The sequence below is a fragment of the Triturus cristatus genome, chromosome 8, assembly GCF_964204655.1.
Source record: "Triturus cristatus chromosome 8, aTriCri1.1, whole genome shotgun sequence".
In the NCBI taxonomy this organism is placed as follows: Eukaryota; Metazoa; Chordata; class Amphibia; order Caudata; family Salamandridae; genus Triturus; species Triturus cristatus.
The window spans coordinates 979,417,037-979,430,490 of NC_140591.1; the positions used below are offsets into that span (position 1 = coordinate 979,417,037).

Here is a 13,454-nt window from a genome sequence, read left to right on the forward strand (position 1 = left end):
AACAAGTTTTCTGGACATGATTTAGTAAGCAATAAATCTGTAGTAAGTGTTAATGGACCGACTGTAAGTGGAAGAGGTTGTGTTACATCATTTATTATAGGTTTTCCTGAGAATCCAAGGGAAATATTTTTTGAGCCTGAGAGGGGTGCCCCTGGAACTTCACTGCGTCTTATAGTTGTTCTGCTTGCCCCTGTATCAAGTAAAAACTTTCTGTCTTCCCCTAATAGTTCACTATGTACATAAGGTCCCTCTTGGTCTACAGGAACCTCTATAAGGGGTAAGCCAACTTCCCTCTCTAGGCTATCTCATGAGTATCGCTGATAATCGGGATAATCTGTTTGTGCATACTGGTACATTTGTTGTGTTGTTGCTTGAGTTGCAGCAATAGGCTGCGCTTGTGGTGGTGCTACGATCTGTTGTGGAGCTGCCTGTTGCGGAGCTAATTGTTGCGGAGCTAACCTAGGTTGTGCCTGCTGAGGCATTTGTTGTTGATTCTGATCCTGTCTAGGTGGACGTGGTCTCTCATGTGTTCTACCTGTGGCAATATTATGTTTCAGGACTGGACAATCGTGTATATAATGACCTGGTTGTTTACAATAGTTGCATGTCCCTTTCGCAGGACCTGCGGAATCACCCTTTTGATGACTATCGGCTGGAACTGACTGTGCAACAAGCATTTTCATTTTTGTATCTTTCATACGTCTTTGTTCGTGTTCTTGTTCTTCTCTAATTCTATTGTGGTGATATTGTAACATCTGTAGCATCTGTGATGGGGTATTACCTTGCCAGGTACTTTCGAATTTCAATACTCTATTCTTGACTTGTAGCAGAGAATTTTCAACTAATTTTGTCACAAACAGATGTGGATATGACTCACTACTGGCTTTTATGCTACTATTTATACTAAAACATTTTTCAAATCGGGAATAGAAATCACTAGTGTCTTCATCTGGTTTTTGTTTACAGGCTGAGATTGCACCCCAGTCTTCCTTTTTCGTAGTTAATAAACGTGGCAGTACCTGTATTAGTAATCCTGCTAGTGCTGTAGTCTTTTCCCCAAGCCCTGCTCCTGCAGCTCGGGCCTTTTCTTCGTTTTCTAATGCTGTCCAATCTATCTTTTGGTCTCCCACCTCCCATTCTTTTTCTTTGAGTTTCTCATAGACACCGGCGGGTAATAGGACCTTTAATATTTTCATAATATCGGGGTAGGTATACTCTCCCATGAGTAACATGTCTTTTATCTCACGGTGGAAACCTGCTGGGTCCTTGTCATGGCTGGGTACTACTTTCTTCATTTCTAATAATTCCAGTTTAGTTATAGGCGTGTACACAAACACGCGTGTAAAATTATCACCGGCACCTCTAATTGGGTGTACTTCGCGTAACGGGTTCTGTCTATCTATGTGATACATTTTTCTTCCCATGATGGGAACTGGAACGTGTTCTGGGCATACGAAATTTAAATATTGGTTTCGGGATTCTAGAATTTCCTTAATCAAATCAGTACCTGACCCTCTCCATATATTCGTGAGCAGTTCTGTCAATATGTCAGGTAAGGGTCCTGGATCGGAGTGTTGGCTTTTATATAATATAAGGAGGTGTTGAATCATGTATATACTAGCTAAACGCTGTTCATATGGGTCTAGATTCAGAAACGTGTGTGCAAGTACATCGTCATTGTATTCGCCGGGACTGTCAGCCCATTGTACTGCTGACCTGGCTAATTCTAGTTCGTCCATGGAATCGAGCACGTGGTACCCCCTTCGATCTCGGAGTAATTTATCAGCGGCTTGGAATAAGTGTTCATGGGATTTTGTATTTAGCATAGGATTTGGAAAATGTCTATTATATTCCGGACGTATTGGGTCGTTAAAACCTCTGGTATTATTATGGGATCTTCCTTTACCTACATAAGCTATCGTGTCTAGTTGCTCTGATTCTTGCTCCTCCTCCTCTCTGTTTAAGTCAGTGGCGTCTACCTCTAATCTTTCTTCGTGTATTCGTTCTACTTCTTTGCGGATCTTTCGGTACATAGCTACTATACATAACTGTTTATCATGTCTCCCTTCTGATATATTCTGGCCCCAAGTGACAAGTTTTTGCATTTCTTCCGGATTTACCCCAGGCCGGTCTTGATTTCTGATTACACAGTTTATGAGGAAACGTAACAGTTGTCCCTGTACCTCCGCTTTCTGGTACTCCATGGCTCTGCTAATACTTTCAGGACCTCGTCCTGACTGAACAAAGTGATATATATTTTCTAAATGTGTAGCCATTCCTGGTAGCTTCGTTAAATATATTGCAGCTCGTCGAATACGTAATGATGACAGCAGCATTTCGTCCCGTTTACCGGGCACAGGATCATATCTACAATCTACTAGAAGTTCCTTAAGCATGTCGGGAGTTGCTAGTTTGGGCGTACGTTGGTGTGCTAATTCTCTAAGGGAAAATTTATTTCCTCTGGGTGGCGTAGAAAAAATGTCTGTCGTACCTCCTGTAGCACCGTCTGGGGTGCTGGACGTGAAAGGATTTGTTGAAGGTGAGACAGCAACCGTCGTTGCGGGAAAAGCTGTAGAAACAGATGTGCTTGTCGGAATGTGTGTCGGAGCTTGTTGTTGCGGAGGTACAGACGGAGGGTCTTGGCGATGAGCACCATCGGTAAGCGGTCTATGTGGTGCGGTATTAGCATACTCGGGAGCTGCGTCATCTAAATAAGAGGAAAGGAAAACATCTTCTGCGGTTCTGGGATGCCCCTTGGGATGTGCTTTTATCGGAAACAATGGAGGTGGCAAGTCTTTTGGTATTTCCGGAGTAGCCTTAGGTAACCCTTCGGCCAGAAGTGGATACATACCATTCATAAGGGCGTTTCTTTGTCTGTCTACTTGTTCTGATTTTACTCGGGTACCTTCCTCAAGTAATAGATTTTCTCGGGTTTTATTGGAATTCTCTCTACCTTTCTCTTCCTGTCTGAGTGCTTTTTCCGTACGTCTATATGATTCTTTACGCCATAATTCAATAGCATCTTTCTGTGACTGTCTGGCTTTCTTTTTCCATAATTCTTCTTCTACTCTCATGATGCAATCTGCATCCCAGGTCCCCGCTGCGGGCCATCTCTGACTTTCTGGTAATTCCTTGGTGTAGTCCACCCATAAATCAAGAAATAATACGGCATCTAGGCCATGTTTATGATACATGAAGTACCCTGGAGTGTCCCTAGGAGGAATGGGAACAGCTTCTTCGAGTACACCTTTTCTAGTTTTGATCTGTCTTAGTTTCGAAAAGAGCGGCATTTTTAGACCTTATTACTAGAACACACTTTATACAAAAAAACACAATAATGAACAGTCATTCACACCACAGTATATAGAACGTATTTCAAAACATTGGACACTTAACAGTTTTACGAACAATGATAACTAATAGAAAACTAGTTACTGACATAATACTGACACTAGATAATGCTTATTTATATTTATTTATATGTAAAACATACTATATATACTGCTAAACAGTACAGATACACTGCTAAAACAGTGCAGACCGGATTTGTGTACCCAAACCCGTCTTGACCGGCACAGACTATGTGCACGTTAAATGCCTCCCCGGTAATGGTACTCACCGGGTAGCTCGGAACAGAAGGCCTCGGAACGGAACTGAAACTGGACCGGACTGGACTCGGAACTTCGGAACCTGGCGGGTCTCTGTATACCTCGGATCTTGCTCTCTCAGCTAGGCTCTGGTCGGGATACTTCGCACTTCTCACCGCCTCGTCTGGGTGTTGATCGCAGCCTCAGTCGTCCCCGCTTGGCCGGAGGGAGATACAGGAAATCCTGCAGGTACGCGTTTTTGTCCGTTCAGCTGTGGCAGAAGACCGGGCCTGCAACGCACCGCCGGCGCGTGAGATGAGAAAGTGTCCCTATTCGGGCGCCAATTTATGTGGTAAATATTTCGTTACCGGTACTATTTTTTATGCGGTAAAGTCTATTAAGAACAACTCAGTAAAATGAGAGGCAGAATCCGTGGTACTAGAGGTTTTAAAAAGGCTTTATTCCTATACAAAGGAATACAATTCGAATTGTAGGCATTCTATTCCATCACCACGAAAGTTCAGGAAGGAAGGGCATATATTATTGACAGGTAATCATTTTTATAGAAAAGGCATTACAGTGAAACAGATGCAGTAGGCGTAACAACTGATAAGACAAAATAAAATATGCATGCGTAACTAGAATAGGCGTAACTAGAAAACGTCATTATACATGATGTCACAAGTGGGTGGATCCATAAGAGAATCCTGCAATGTCAGCAGAAATATTTGGCAGAGATGCGTGCGCAGCCGCATGACGTGTGATTGACGTGCAACTAGAGGGAGAAGGGGACTTGACATTTAGCTCTTCATGTGGAGACAGAAGTCTGGGGTTATGTCAACCTAATCCCAAATCATATCTAATATCCTATGTTTAAAGAACTGTGTTATCCAAAAAGAGAGGTCTCTTAGGATAGAATCTTATTCTATACTGACTATACTGACTGTTAGTGCGTGTACAAGCGTCTAAGTGTCTACACTAGATGCGAGGGGATAGGAATATTCCATGGTAACAGGGCTATGAATTACTTGCATGAGGACAGCGAGGCCTGGCCCTTTGCACGGCAGCTGGAGGAATGTTTACCTAAACTGCTAGACAGGAATGCATCGGATGAGGGGCGGAGGAGATAATCTTGAAGGTGAAATACAGTTCTTGGCAGGCGACGGGCTGGATCAGGCACCGTTAGCCGCGCAGGGAGTAAGACAAAGTTCATGGTCACAGATGCAGGCTCAGACTGGAGCTTTCAGAGACAGAAGGCAGGAAAAGGCTTGATGACAGAATTCGGGCCTACTCGCCTGAATCTGTAAAAATGTGGAAAGTGAACCACATAAAGTCGGTGGCCTTTCATACTTAGAAAAGGAATATCTGACCCACTCATGGTGGATCTGAAAGAGGACATGTTGACGGTGGACGCACATATATTTGCGTCTTCAAAACTGGAGCAGGAGGGAACATACATGTACGTATAGCATGTACATGGAGCCGTTGGGGTCTACGATAGGGGACATAACTGATCACAAAATTCATATTTCCTCAATCCCACCACCCTCGTCCAGTCACCTTGGCAGCACTCTCCCCTTTCTAATTATGAGAAATTAACAGACAGCATTCGCGTGATCCTGAACAGAGAAGAGACCTCGGCCCTCATCCTTCTGGACCTCTCAGTGACCTTCAACACGGTATCACAGCCCACCCTCATCAGACACCTACACACGTTTGCATTCAAGGACCTGCTCTCTGCTAGATCTGCTCCTTTTTATGGAAAGAACCCAATCAGTTAGCATACCACTATTCACCTCAGAAGCCTATAAACTCATCTGCAGAGTGTCTCAATGTTCATATCTCAGTCCTACCCTCTTTAACACATATTTGACTCCACTAGCCATCATCGTCTGTGCCCATGACATCATCATCCTCTCTTACGCCAACGGCACACAACTCATACTGTCTTTCTCAGACAAAACCCCCAACATCATGGACAAGTTCACCACCTGCATGACCCACACTTACCCCCACCTTCTAGGCCATGAACCTAAGGATCATCATTAATAACAAGCTGGACATGTCTGCAGAAGTCTACGCTGTCACAGCTTTCTGATTCCCCACCCTGAGAATGGTGAGGAATATCTTCAAAAAGGCTCCTGAGCAACAGCAGAAAACCCGCCACCCACACCTTAGTCACCAGCAGGAACTCCATGTATGCCAGAATAACCAAGCAACTCACCAGAATGCTACAAACCATCCAGAACGCGGCAACTAGACTCATCCTCAACCTTCCACGTAGGACTCACATCACACCACACCTCAGGGAGCTTCACTAGCTCTCCATACAAGTGTACTCAGTTCATACTACTCACCCACACGCACTACACAACACAGGCCCAGGACTACCTGAAGAATCACATCTCCTTCCATCAACCAGCCAGACAACTCCGCTCAGCCACATATTCCCCAGTTTATGATGAATGCAACGGTTGATGTACAATGAATATGGCAGTCTGTGAGTCTATTGCCCTTTTGAACCACGTTTAGTCCATATCCAAATTAACTTTTGGCAAAAGGAGCCTTTGGCACCAAGGTCAAAAATTGTAGCCGAGAATCCAAATTTTTACCGGCCAGCTGTTTCAAATGAGTGAAAATGAAATATATACCCTACACCAAATACACCATAATTTACATATTGCAAAACAATGAGTTTTACACTCAATTTTGTTGTCTACATTTACAGTCTGACTAACTTAATTTGAAAGATTGTGATTCACTGCCCAATGTTGCTTTCACAATCTTCTCTCGCCCCTCTTCTCATTAACACCCTTCTCCTACCCACCATCCTCTTAGCTTCCAGTCTCTCACTCCACTCCTCTCTCTCCATCCAGCTCCAATCTCACCTCACTCCAATCTCACCCCTCCATTCTCAGCCCTCCTCTCCCCTTCATTCCTCAACACTCTGCCCCTTCACTATTACACTCTCCACTATCTCATCCCTTACCATCTCAATCACAATGTTCTACATCCATTCTTAATCCATTCCCTTTCTTGCCCCATATCTACTCTTGCTCCTATCTGCCTTTTGCTACCAATACGCTCTCTTAGTACCATTCACTCTCTCATTCACCGCATCACTCACAACATGAACTATTTCACTTTCATCCTTTCTCCCACAATCACCATATCTCTCATACTCTCATTCCATTATATGTGCCTAATATCTCTATAACTTAAAAAAAGTGCAATTTTTTCATATATATATATATATATATATATATATATATATATATATATATATATATATATATATATTCACTGAAAAAACCATAGGTTTCAGGCACATTGTAGTTAGGAATTAGCATTTAAAAAACCTTAGAAATTCACTTAAAAAACCATAGGTTTCAGGGCCGTTATAGTTAGCTGGACTTTTCACTCGTACAAAACCATTGAAATTCCCCCGTTATAGTTAGTTCAGCTAACTATAACTCGCGCGCCTGCAATGCACTGCTGATGACGTCACATATTACATCACTCATGACATGGTCAGTGACATCAGTCATGACATCTCAAATGACATCACTGATGACTGATGGTGTATAAGAAGCAATAGAAGTCCTCAAAGACAAATAAAAGTGCAGGAAGAAGGATAACGTGCAGAAAGAACAAACAGAAAAGCAGAAAGAAGCCTTGTTGCAAAATAATCCTGTACCCTCAACTTTTTCAGACGGATACTGGATGTAACTGAATCTGACTAACCAGTCCTAGAGCAGTGCTATGTTAAAAGACACTCAGAATACAGTGAAAACACCTACATACACTAGGGAACACTATGCGTTGGGGTCCCCCTGTGGTCAGCATGACCTCCTCTGTAAGCCCCTAGTATATAATAGGGCAGGGGATTAAAACTACCTCTTAAAACACGCCACAGGGCGTGTTTGCTCACGTCACCTCAGGCCCCGTCCCCTCACTTCCCCACTGTGTAAACACGCCCCTTGGCCGTTTTAAGTTGGGAGATTAAGTCCCCTTGAATCCTGAGGGTCCCTAGGGTCCAACTAGACCACTAGGTACCTCCAGTAAGCGCCACAGAGCTGCTTTGCAGAGAGATGTAAAAATGGGCACGTCCTAGACCACCTCTCTGCAATGCAGCGCAGTGGCGCTTACTGGAAGCACCTGGTGGGCTAGTTGGTCCCCAAGGTCCCTCAGGATTGAAGGGGAATTATTTCCCCAACTTAAAACGCGCCACAGGGCTTGTTTGCACACGTTAACTCAGGCCCCGTCCCCTCCCTTCACCACTGTGTAAACACGCCCTGTGGCCGTTTTTAGTTGGGAGATTAAGTTCATTTGAATCCTGAGGGTCCCTAGGGTCCAACTAGCCCACTAGGTACCTCCAGTAAGCGCCACAGAGCTGCATTGCAGAGAGGTGTAATAAGTGGCACGACCTGGACCACCTCTCAGCAACGCAGCTCAGTAGCGCTTACTGGAAGCACCTGGTGGGCTAGTTAGCCCCCAGGGGCCCTCAGGATTGAAGGGGAATTATTTCCCCAACTTAAAACGCGCCATAGGGCGTGTTTGCACATGTCACCTCAGGCCCCGTCCCCTCACTTACCCACTGTGTAAACACGCCCTGTGGCCGTTTTTTAAGTTGGGAGATTAAGTCCCCTTGAATCCTGAGGATCCCTAGGGGCAAAATAGCCCACTAGGTACGTCCAGTAAGCGCCATTGCAGAGAGGTGTAAAAAGGGGCACGGCCTGCACCACCTCTCTGCAACGCAGAGCAGTGGCGCTTACTGGAAGCACCTGGTGGGCTAGTTGGCCCCCAGGGTCCCTCAGGATTGAAAGGGAATTATTTCCCCAACTTAAAACGTGCCATAGGGCGTGTTTGCACACGTCACCTCAGGCCCCGTCCCCTCCCCTCACCACTGTGTAAACGCGCCCTGTGGCCGTTCTAAGTTGAGAGATTAAGTCCCCTTGAATCCCAAGGGTCCCTAGGGTCAAACTAGCCCACTAGGTACCTCCAGTAAGCGCCACAGAGTTGCGTTGCATAGAGGTGTAAAAAGGGGCGTGACCTCAGAACACCTGTCTGCAATGCAGCTCCCTGACGCATACTGGAGATGCCTGTTGGGCTAGTTGGCCCTCAGGGACCCTCAGTATTGAAGGGGAATTAATTCCCCAACTTACAACTGGCCAGGGGGCGCGTTTGCAGAGTGCTGCAAGGAGGGGGCGTGGCCTCCAGCGCGATGCCGGTCTTTTATTTATTTTATTTTTCTAATTTACTGGCCCTGGGGACCCCATCCCCCAGGGCCTGCACCCTAATGTTGAAAAAAATTAATTTGGCCCTCCCAAGGCCTTAATAGGCCCCGGGGACACACCAACCCCCGGGTCATGGCCTTTTTTTTAAAAAAAATATTTTGGAGGGGGCTGCGTTGCCCCCCTCCTCAGGCCACTTATGGCCCCGGGGACCCCATACCCCCAGGGCCGGCCTTTGTTTTTTATTATTTAAAAAAAATATATATTTATAGAAACACCTAGGACATGCTGGACAAACCGTATGTACCTATCACCATGACGATTTGCGTGAGATTCATTAAAAGGCGACTATGCATAGAATGAATCCACATGGAATGTATTTACACCGCTAGTGAAGCTCTGACGTGTCTGACGCCCTACCTTGCCTAATACCGGCGCCCCCGCCGGTGGGTACTCTCCAAGTAGACACCCTTGTTGTTTATTTATACAAACATGGGTAGCTATTGACGGGCACATTTGATATACACGCACACCAAGCCCTTCAAAGGAGATTCGACAAAAATTCTACCAAACTATGCAAGAAACCCCCCTCACGGTTAATAAAACACACATCCACCGCCGGATGTGTAATACTTTTTATTTTACTCTCTGGAAAGGGGACAAACCTCACTTGAGAGTCACAGCGTGCTCCTGGCTGAGCCCAATGCTGTGTTACACCCACCAGTGCCCGCCGAGTGCCTCACACCTCTGTGTTGTATTCCACCAGCTAGTGCGTATGCTATGACACTCTCTAGCCCATGTGCACTGTAACACCACCCCGTGAATATTTCATGCCATACTTGCCTTCGCACGGGTTATATTGCCCCATCTAACGTGCCTTCCTCGATGCCTATGTTATAACGCACAGCGCTATGCCATACATATTACAATCTGGGATCCATATCTTTGTCACAGTGCATATGCAACGTTACACTCCCCAGCACATATTGTATATTACAACTTTAGAGACTAGTTAGGTTACACAACACTGCCCTGTGCATATTACACTCCAAGGCGCATATCGCATAGCATGTGCTAGTGCCTGTGCTATCTCGCGCTCTCCAATGAATCTGTCATTGCGCACAATGTATTGCATATTATATTTCACGCCCCGGTTCATCTTATATCACACTTTTTGGTGCATAGTTTATACCATATACTATATCTAGTTTTCATTTTCAATCGTGCTCTCAGGACTATGTTCTATATAACACTGCGTCCACCTACCCTTTTCACGGGCATTACATTTTACGATGGGGGTGGAGGGTCAGGGGGTGTTTCTGCCAAGTGAGCCCGGAGTCACAGTCACAAACGTCCTCTTCTTCCTGAATAAAAGTGAGATTATGCTGCATACTTGTTCATATTTTAAGTAGTTCACACAGACACACATTTTAAAAACAATAAAGTTCCTAATACCCACGTTCTCTGAACAGTTAGCTTGCTGCCCCATCCACCACCTCCCTATCCTCTGTTGTCTGAATCCATGGACTAGCCTCCTCCCTCCTGCCATGCATGGTCTAATGTGCTGCCACTGCCCTCCATTTAGCATGATGTACCAGTCCACTCTTCCTGCCCTCCATTGCCCGATTCTATGGCCCATCATTGACCTCCTGCTTAGCCTCTGTGCTTAGCTTGCTGCCCCTATTCTCCTTCCCCCTGCCCTCCGATGTCTTTGTGCATGCCCCTTCTCCATCCTTTTTGCCCACCATGTTCCATGGACCTGCCACTCCTATCTACTCTGAGTGTTCTGTTGAGCTGCCACTCCCCTCCCACCTGCCTAGTATTGTCAGATGACTGTAACCCGTCCCTGCCACCTCCACCCTGCCTGTCCACATGCCATGTCCCTATCCCCTTCCTCCTGTCCTCCATGGTCCATTTTACTGCCACACCCTTCTGCCCTCCCTGGTCTGTTGTGCTGCAACTGCTCCTCCTGCCTGCCCCGCGCGGTCTGTTGTGAGGCCCCTTACCCTGAACTCTCTTGTCTGTGCCCAGGTCCTGACCCTCCCTTCTATCCTCCATGGTCCTTTGTGCATGCCCCTGCACCCTCCTTCTTGCCCATCATAGCCATTGTGCTGCCACTAACCCTCCCGCTTGCCATGCATGGTCTTCTGTGCTGCCATGGCCCCTCCCACCTTCCCTGTGTGGTCAGCTAGCAGCCCCTGACCCCCTCCCACCTTCCCGCCATGGTCTGTGTGTATGCCACCATAGTCTCATTGTTGCTCTCCATGGTGTGTCTTGTTTCTAGTGCCCATCCTGCCTGACCTCCATGGTCATCTTGCTGCTCCTGCCCTGCCCCCTTGCCCCCAGCCCTCTGTTTCCATGTGCAGACCCCTATTCCCTCCCTCCTGGCTTGTCTGTTCCATTGTAATGCCCCTGATCCGTCCCTCCTGCCCTTTATGGTCTGTTATGCTGCAGCTTTCTCTCCTGTCTGTCCATTATGGTCAGCTAGCTATCATTGCCTCTTTCCCCTCTGTTCTCTGTTGTCCATGTGCATGGTCCTGTCCCCTTCCTATTGCTTTCTATGGATTGTTGTGCTGCACTCCCGTCCCGCATGAGCTGTGTGGTGTATTGTGCTGCTGCAAACCCTGATGCCTGCCCTGTAGGGTCAGTTTGGTGCACCTCTCCATGTCCCTCCTGTCCTCTGTTATCTGAGTCCATGTCCTTACCCCAATTCCTCCTGCCTACCATGATCCAATGTACCATACTTGTGAACATTTTGAACTTGGTAAGAGGGAGATTTTGAAAAAAAACTGGGGTATTGATTTTCCCCTTTGAGTTACATTGAAAAAGAGGAGATTGTAGACAGGAGACAGATCAAATAAAGCCCATTTGAGCTTACAAACATTGGACGTTTCCTGGCTGAAACTAGTCTGCTGGCATGTATGGTTGTACTACGACTGCCTCTTCCTTCTGCCCACAATGGTTTATTATATTGCCACAGCCTCTCTTGCCAGTCCTGTATTGTTGGTTTGTTGCCCCTGCCCCCCTTTCCACTGCCCTCCATAGTCTGTTGTGCTGCCACTGCCCTTCCTGCCTGCCCAGTGTGGTCAAATTGTTGCCTCTGCACTCTCCTACCTGCCTTCAATTTTCAGAGTCCGTGCCCCTGGCCTTTGCCTCTCAACAGTATCCCAATGAACAACTAGATTGCTAACATTCTATATTTATTACAAAAGTGCGGAATGCCTGACGTCATCTTGATGTAATCAAAACTGTAATACCTAGAGTATTTCCTTTAGAAATTACATATATGAGAGGGTCTTATTTGCATCAAAATTATGGTTAGTGCTCTAAAAAACTAAAATGAGGACATATTTTCTTAGTTTTCAAATAGCGACAAAGAACTTTTAAATTATTTGTAATCTTTGTTTTTTTATCCAGTTGACCACTTGATTAAATGTTGCACCTAGGGGAGAGGATGTGGTGTTACTTCCAGAGCTGCAGACTTTGCAACTGGGCAACCAGGTTGGAGTTTCTGCTTCAGCTCAACATTCTGTGATTCTGGTCAAATTACTTAATCTCCCCATGTCTACAACCAAAATGAATTTGATCTTGTGTGATGTAACCAATGCTCATGTAAAGCACTCCAATACCTGACAAGTCTGCACTATATAAAACTGCAAATACACAAAAAATAAGTGTTTTGCACACTTCTGTCATTGGGCTACATGTGGGCTACATCTGGGTGATATTTGTGCTGCATTTGGGCTCTTTTGTCTCTGGTGGCCATCTTGGGAGATTTATTTGTTATGAAGTTTCCTAATTTCCTCATTTACTGCAGTCTCCTCAGTAGGAAATGCTTTCAGTTTTTTACTTTGATTCCATCAAGAAGGTATTCAGATATGTCACACATTTGCCATAAATTCTGAATATTAGCACTCTAGTTGCTCATTAGATCACTGTAGTAAAGCTACTGCTCACCACGGAAGTCTGCTCCTGGTATTAAAAGTGCATGTTTCAGTCTGCATATCAGAATTTTTTAATGAAATAGAAGAGGATTTGAGAAGTCACTCAAAATGTGCCCTAATTTTTCTTTCTGCAGCACTAATCATAATTTCTATGGCAAAATGAACCCCCTCATTTTGTTCCTTTGTAAATTAAATGTTTTAAGTGTTACCACTTTATTCCATTCAAGATGGCTTCAGGTGTGCCATACTTTTGTCATAAGTAAGACTGTTAGCGCTCTAGTTGTTCGTTAGAACACTCTGGGACATTCTGTCATTGGGCTATACTTGGGCTACATCTGGGTGATATTTGGGCTACATTTGGGCTCTTTTGTCTCTGGTGGCCATTTTGGGAGATGTATTTGTTATGAAGTTTCCTAATTTCCTCATTTACTACAGTCTCCTCAGTAGGAAATACTTTCAGTTTTTTACTTTGATTCCATCAAGAAGGTATTCAGATGTGTCACAAATTTGCCATAAATTCAGAATCTTAGCACTTTAGTTGCTTATTAGATCACTGTAGTAAAGCTACTGTTCACCAGGGAAGTCTGCTGCTGGTATTGAAAGTGCATGTTTCAGTCTGCATGTCAGAATTTTTTTATGAAATAGAAGAGGATTTGATAAGTCACTCAAAATGTGCCCTAATTTTTCTT

At 45.2% G+C, this 13,454-nt stretch overlaps 1 protein-coding gene across 2 annotated transcripts in view; it reads left to right on the forward strand.

The window, feature by feature from the left end:
* The window catches only part of SH3KBP1 (SH3 domain containing kinase binding protein 1), a 1,226,118-nt gene that overhangs the window by 990,110 nt on the left and 222,554 nt on the right, over window positions 1-13,454 (forward strand). The gene's annotated exons all lie outside the window — the stretch shown is intronic.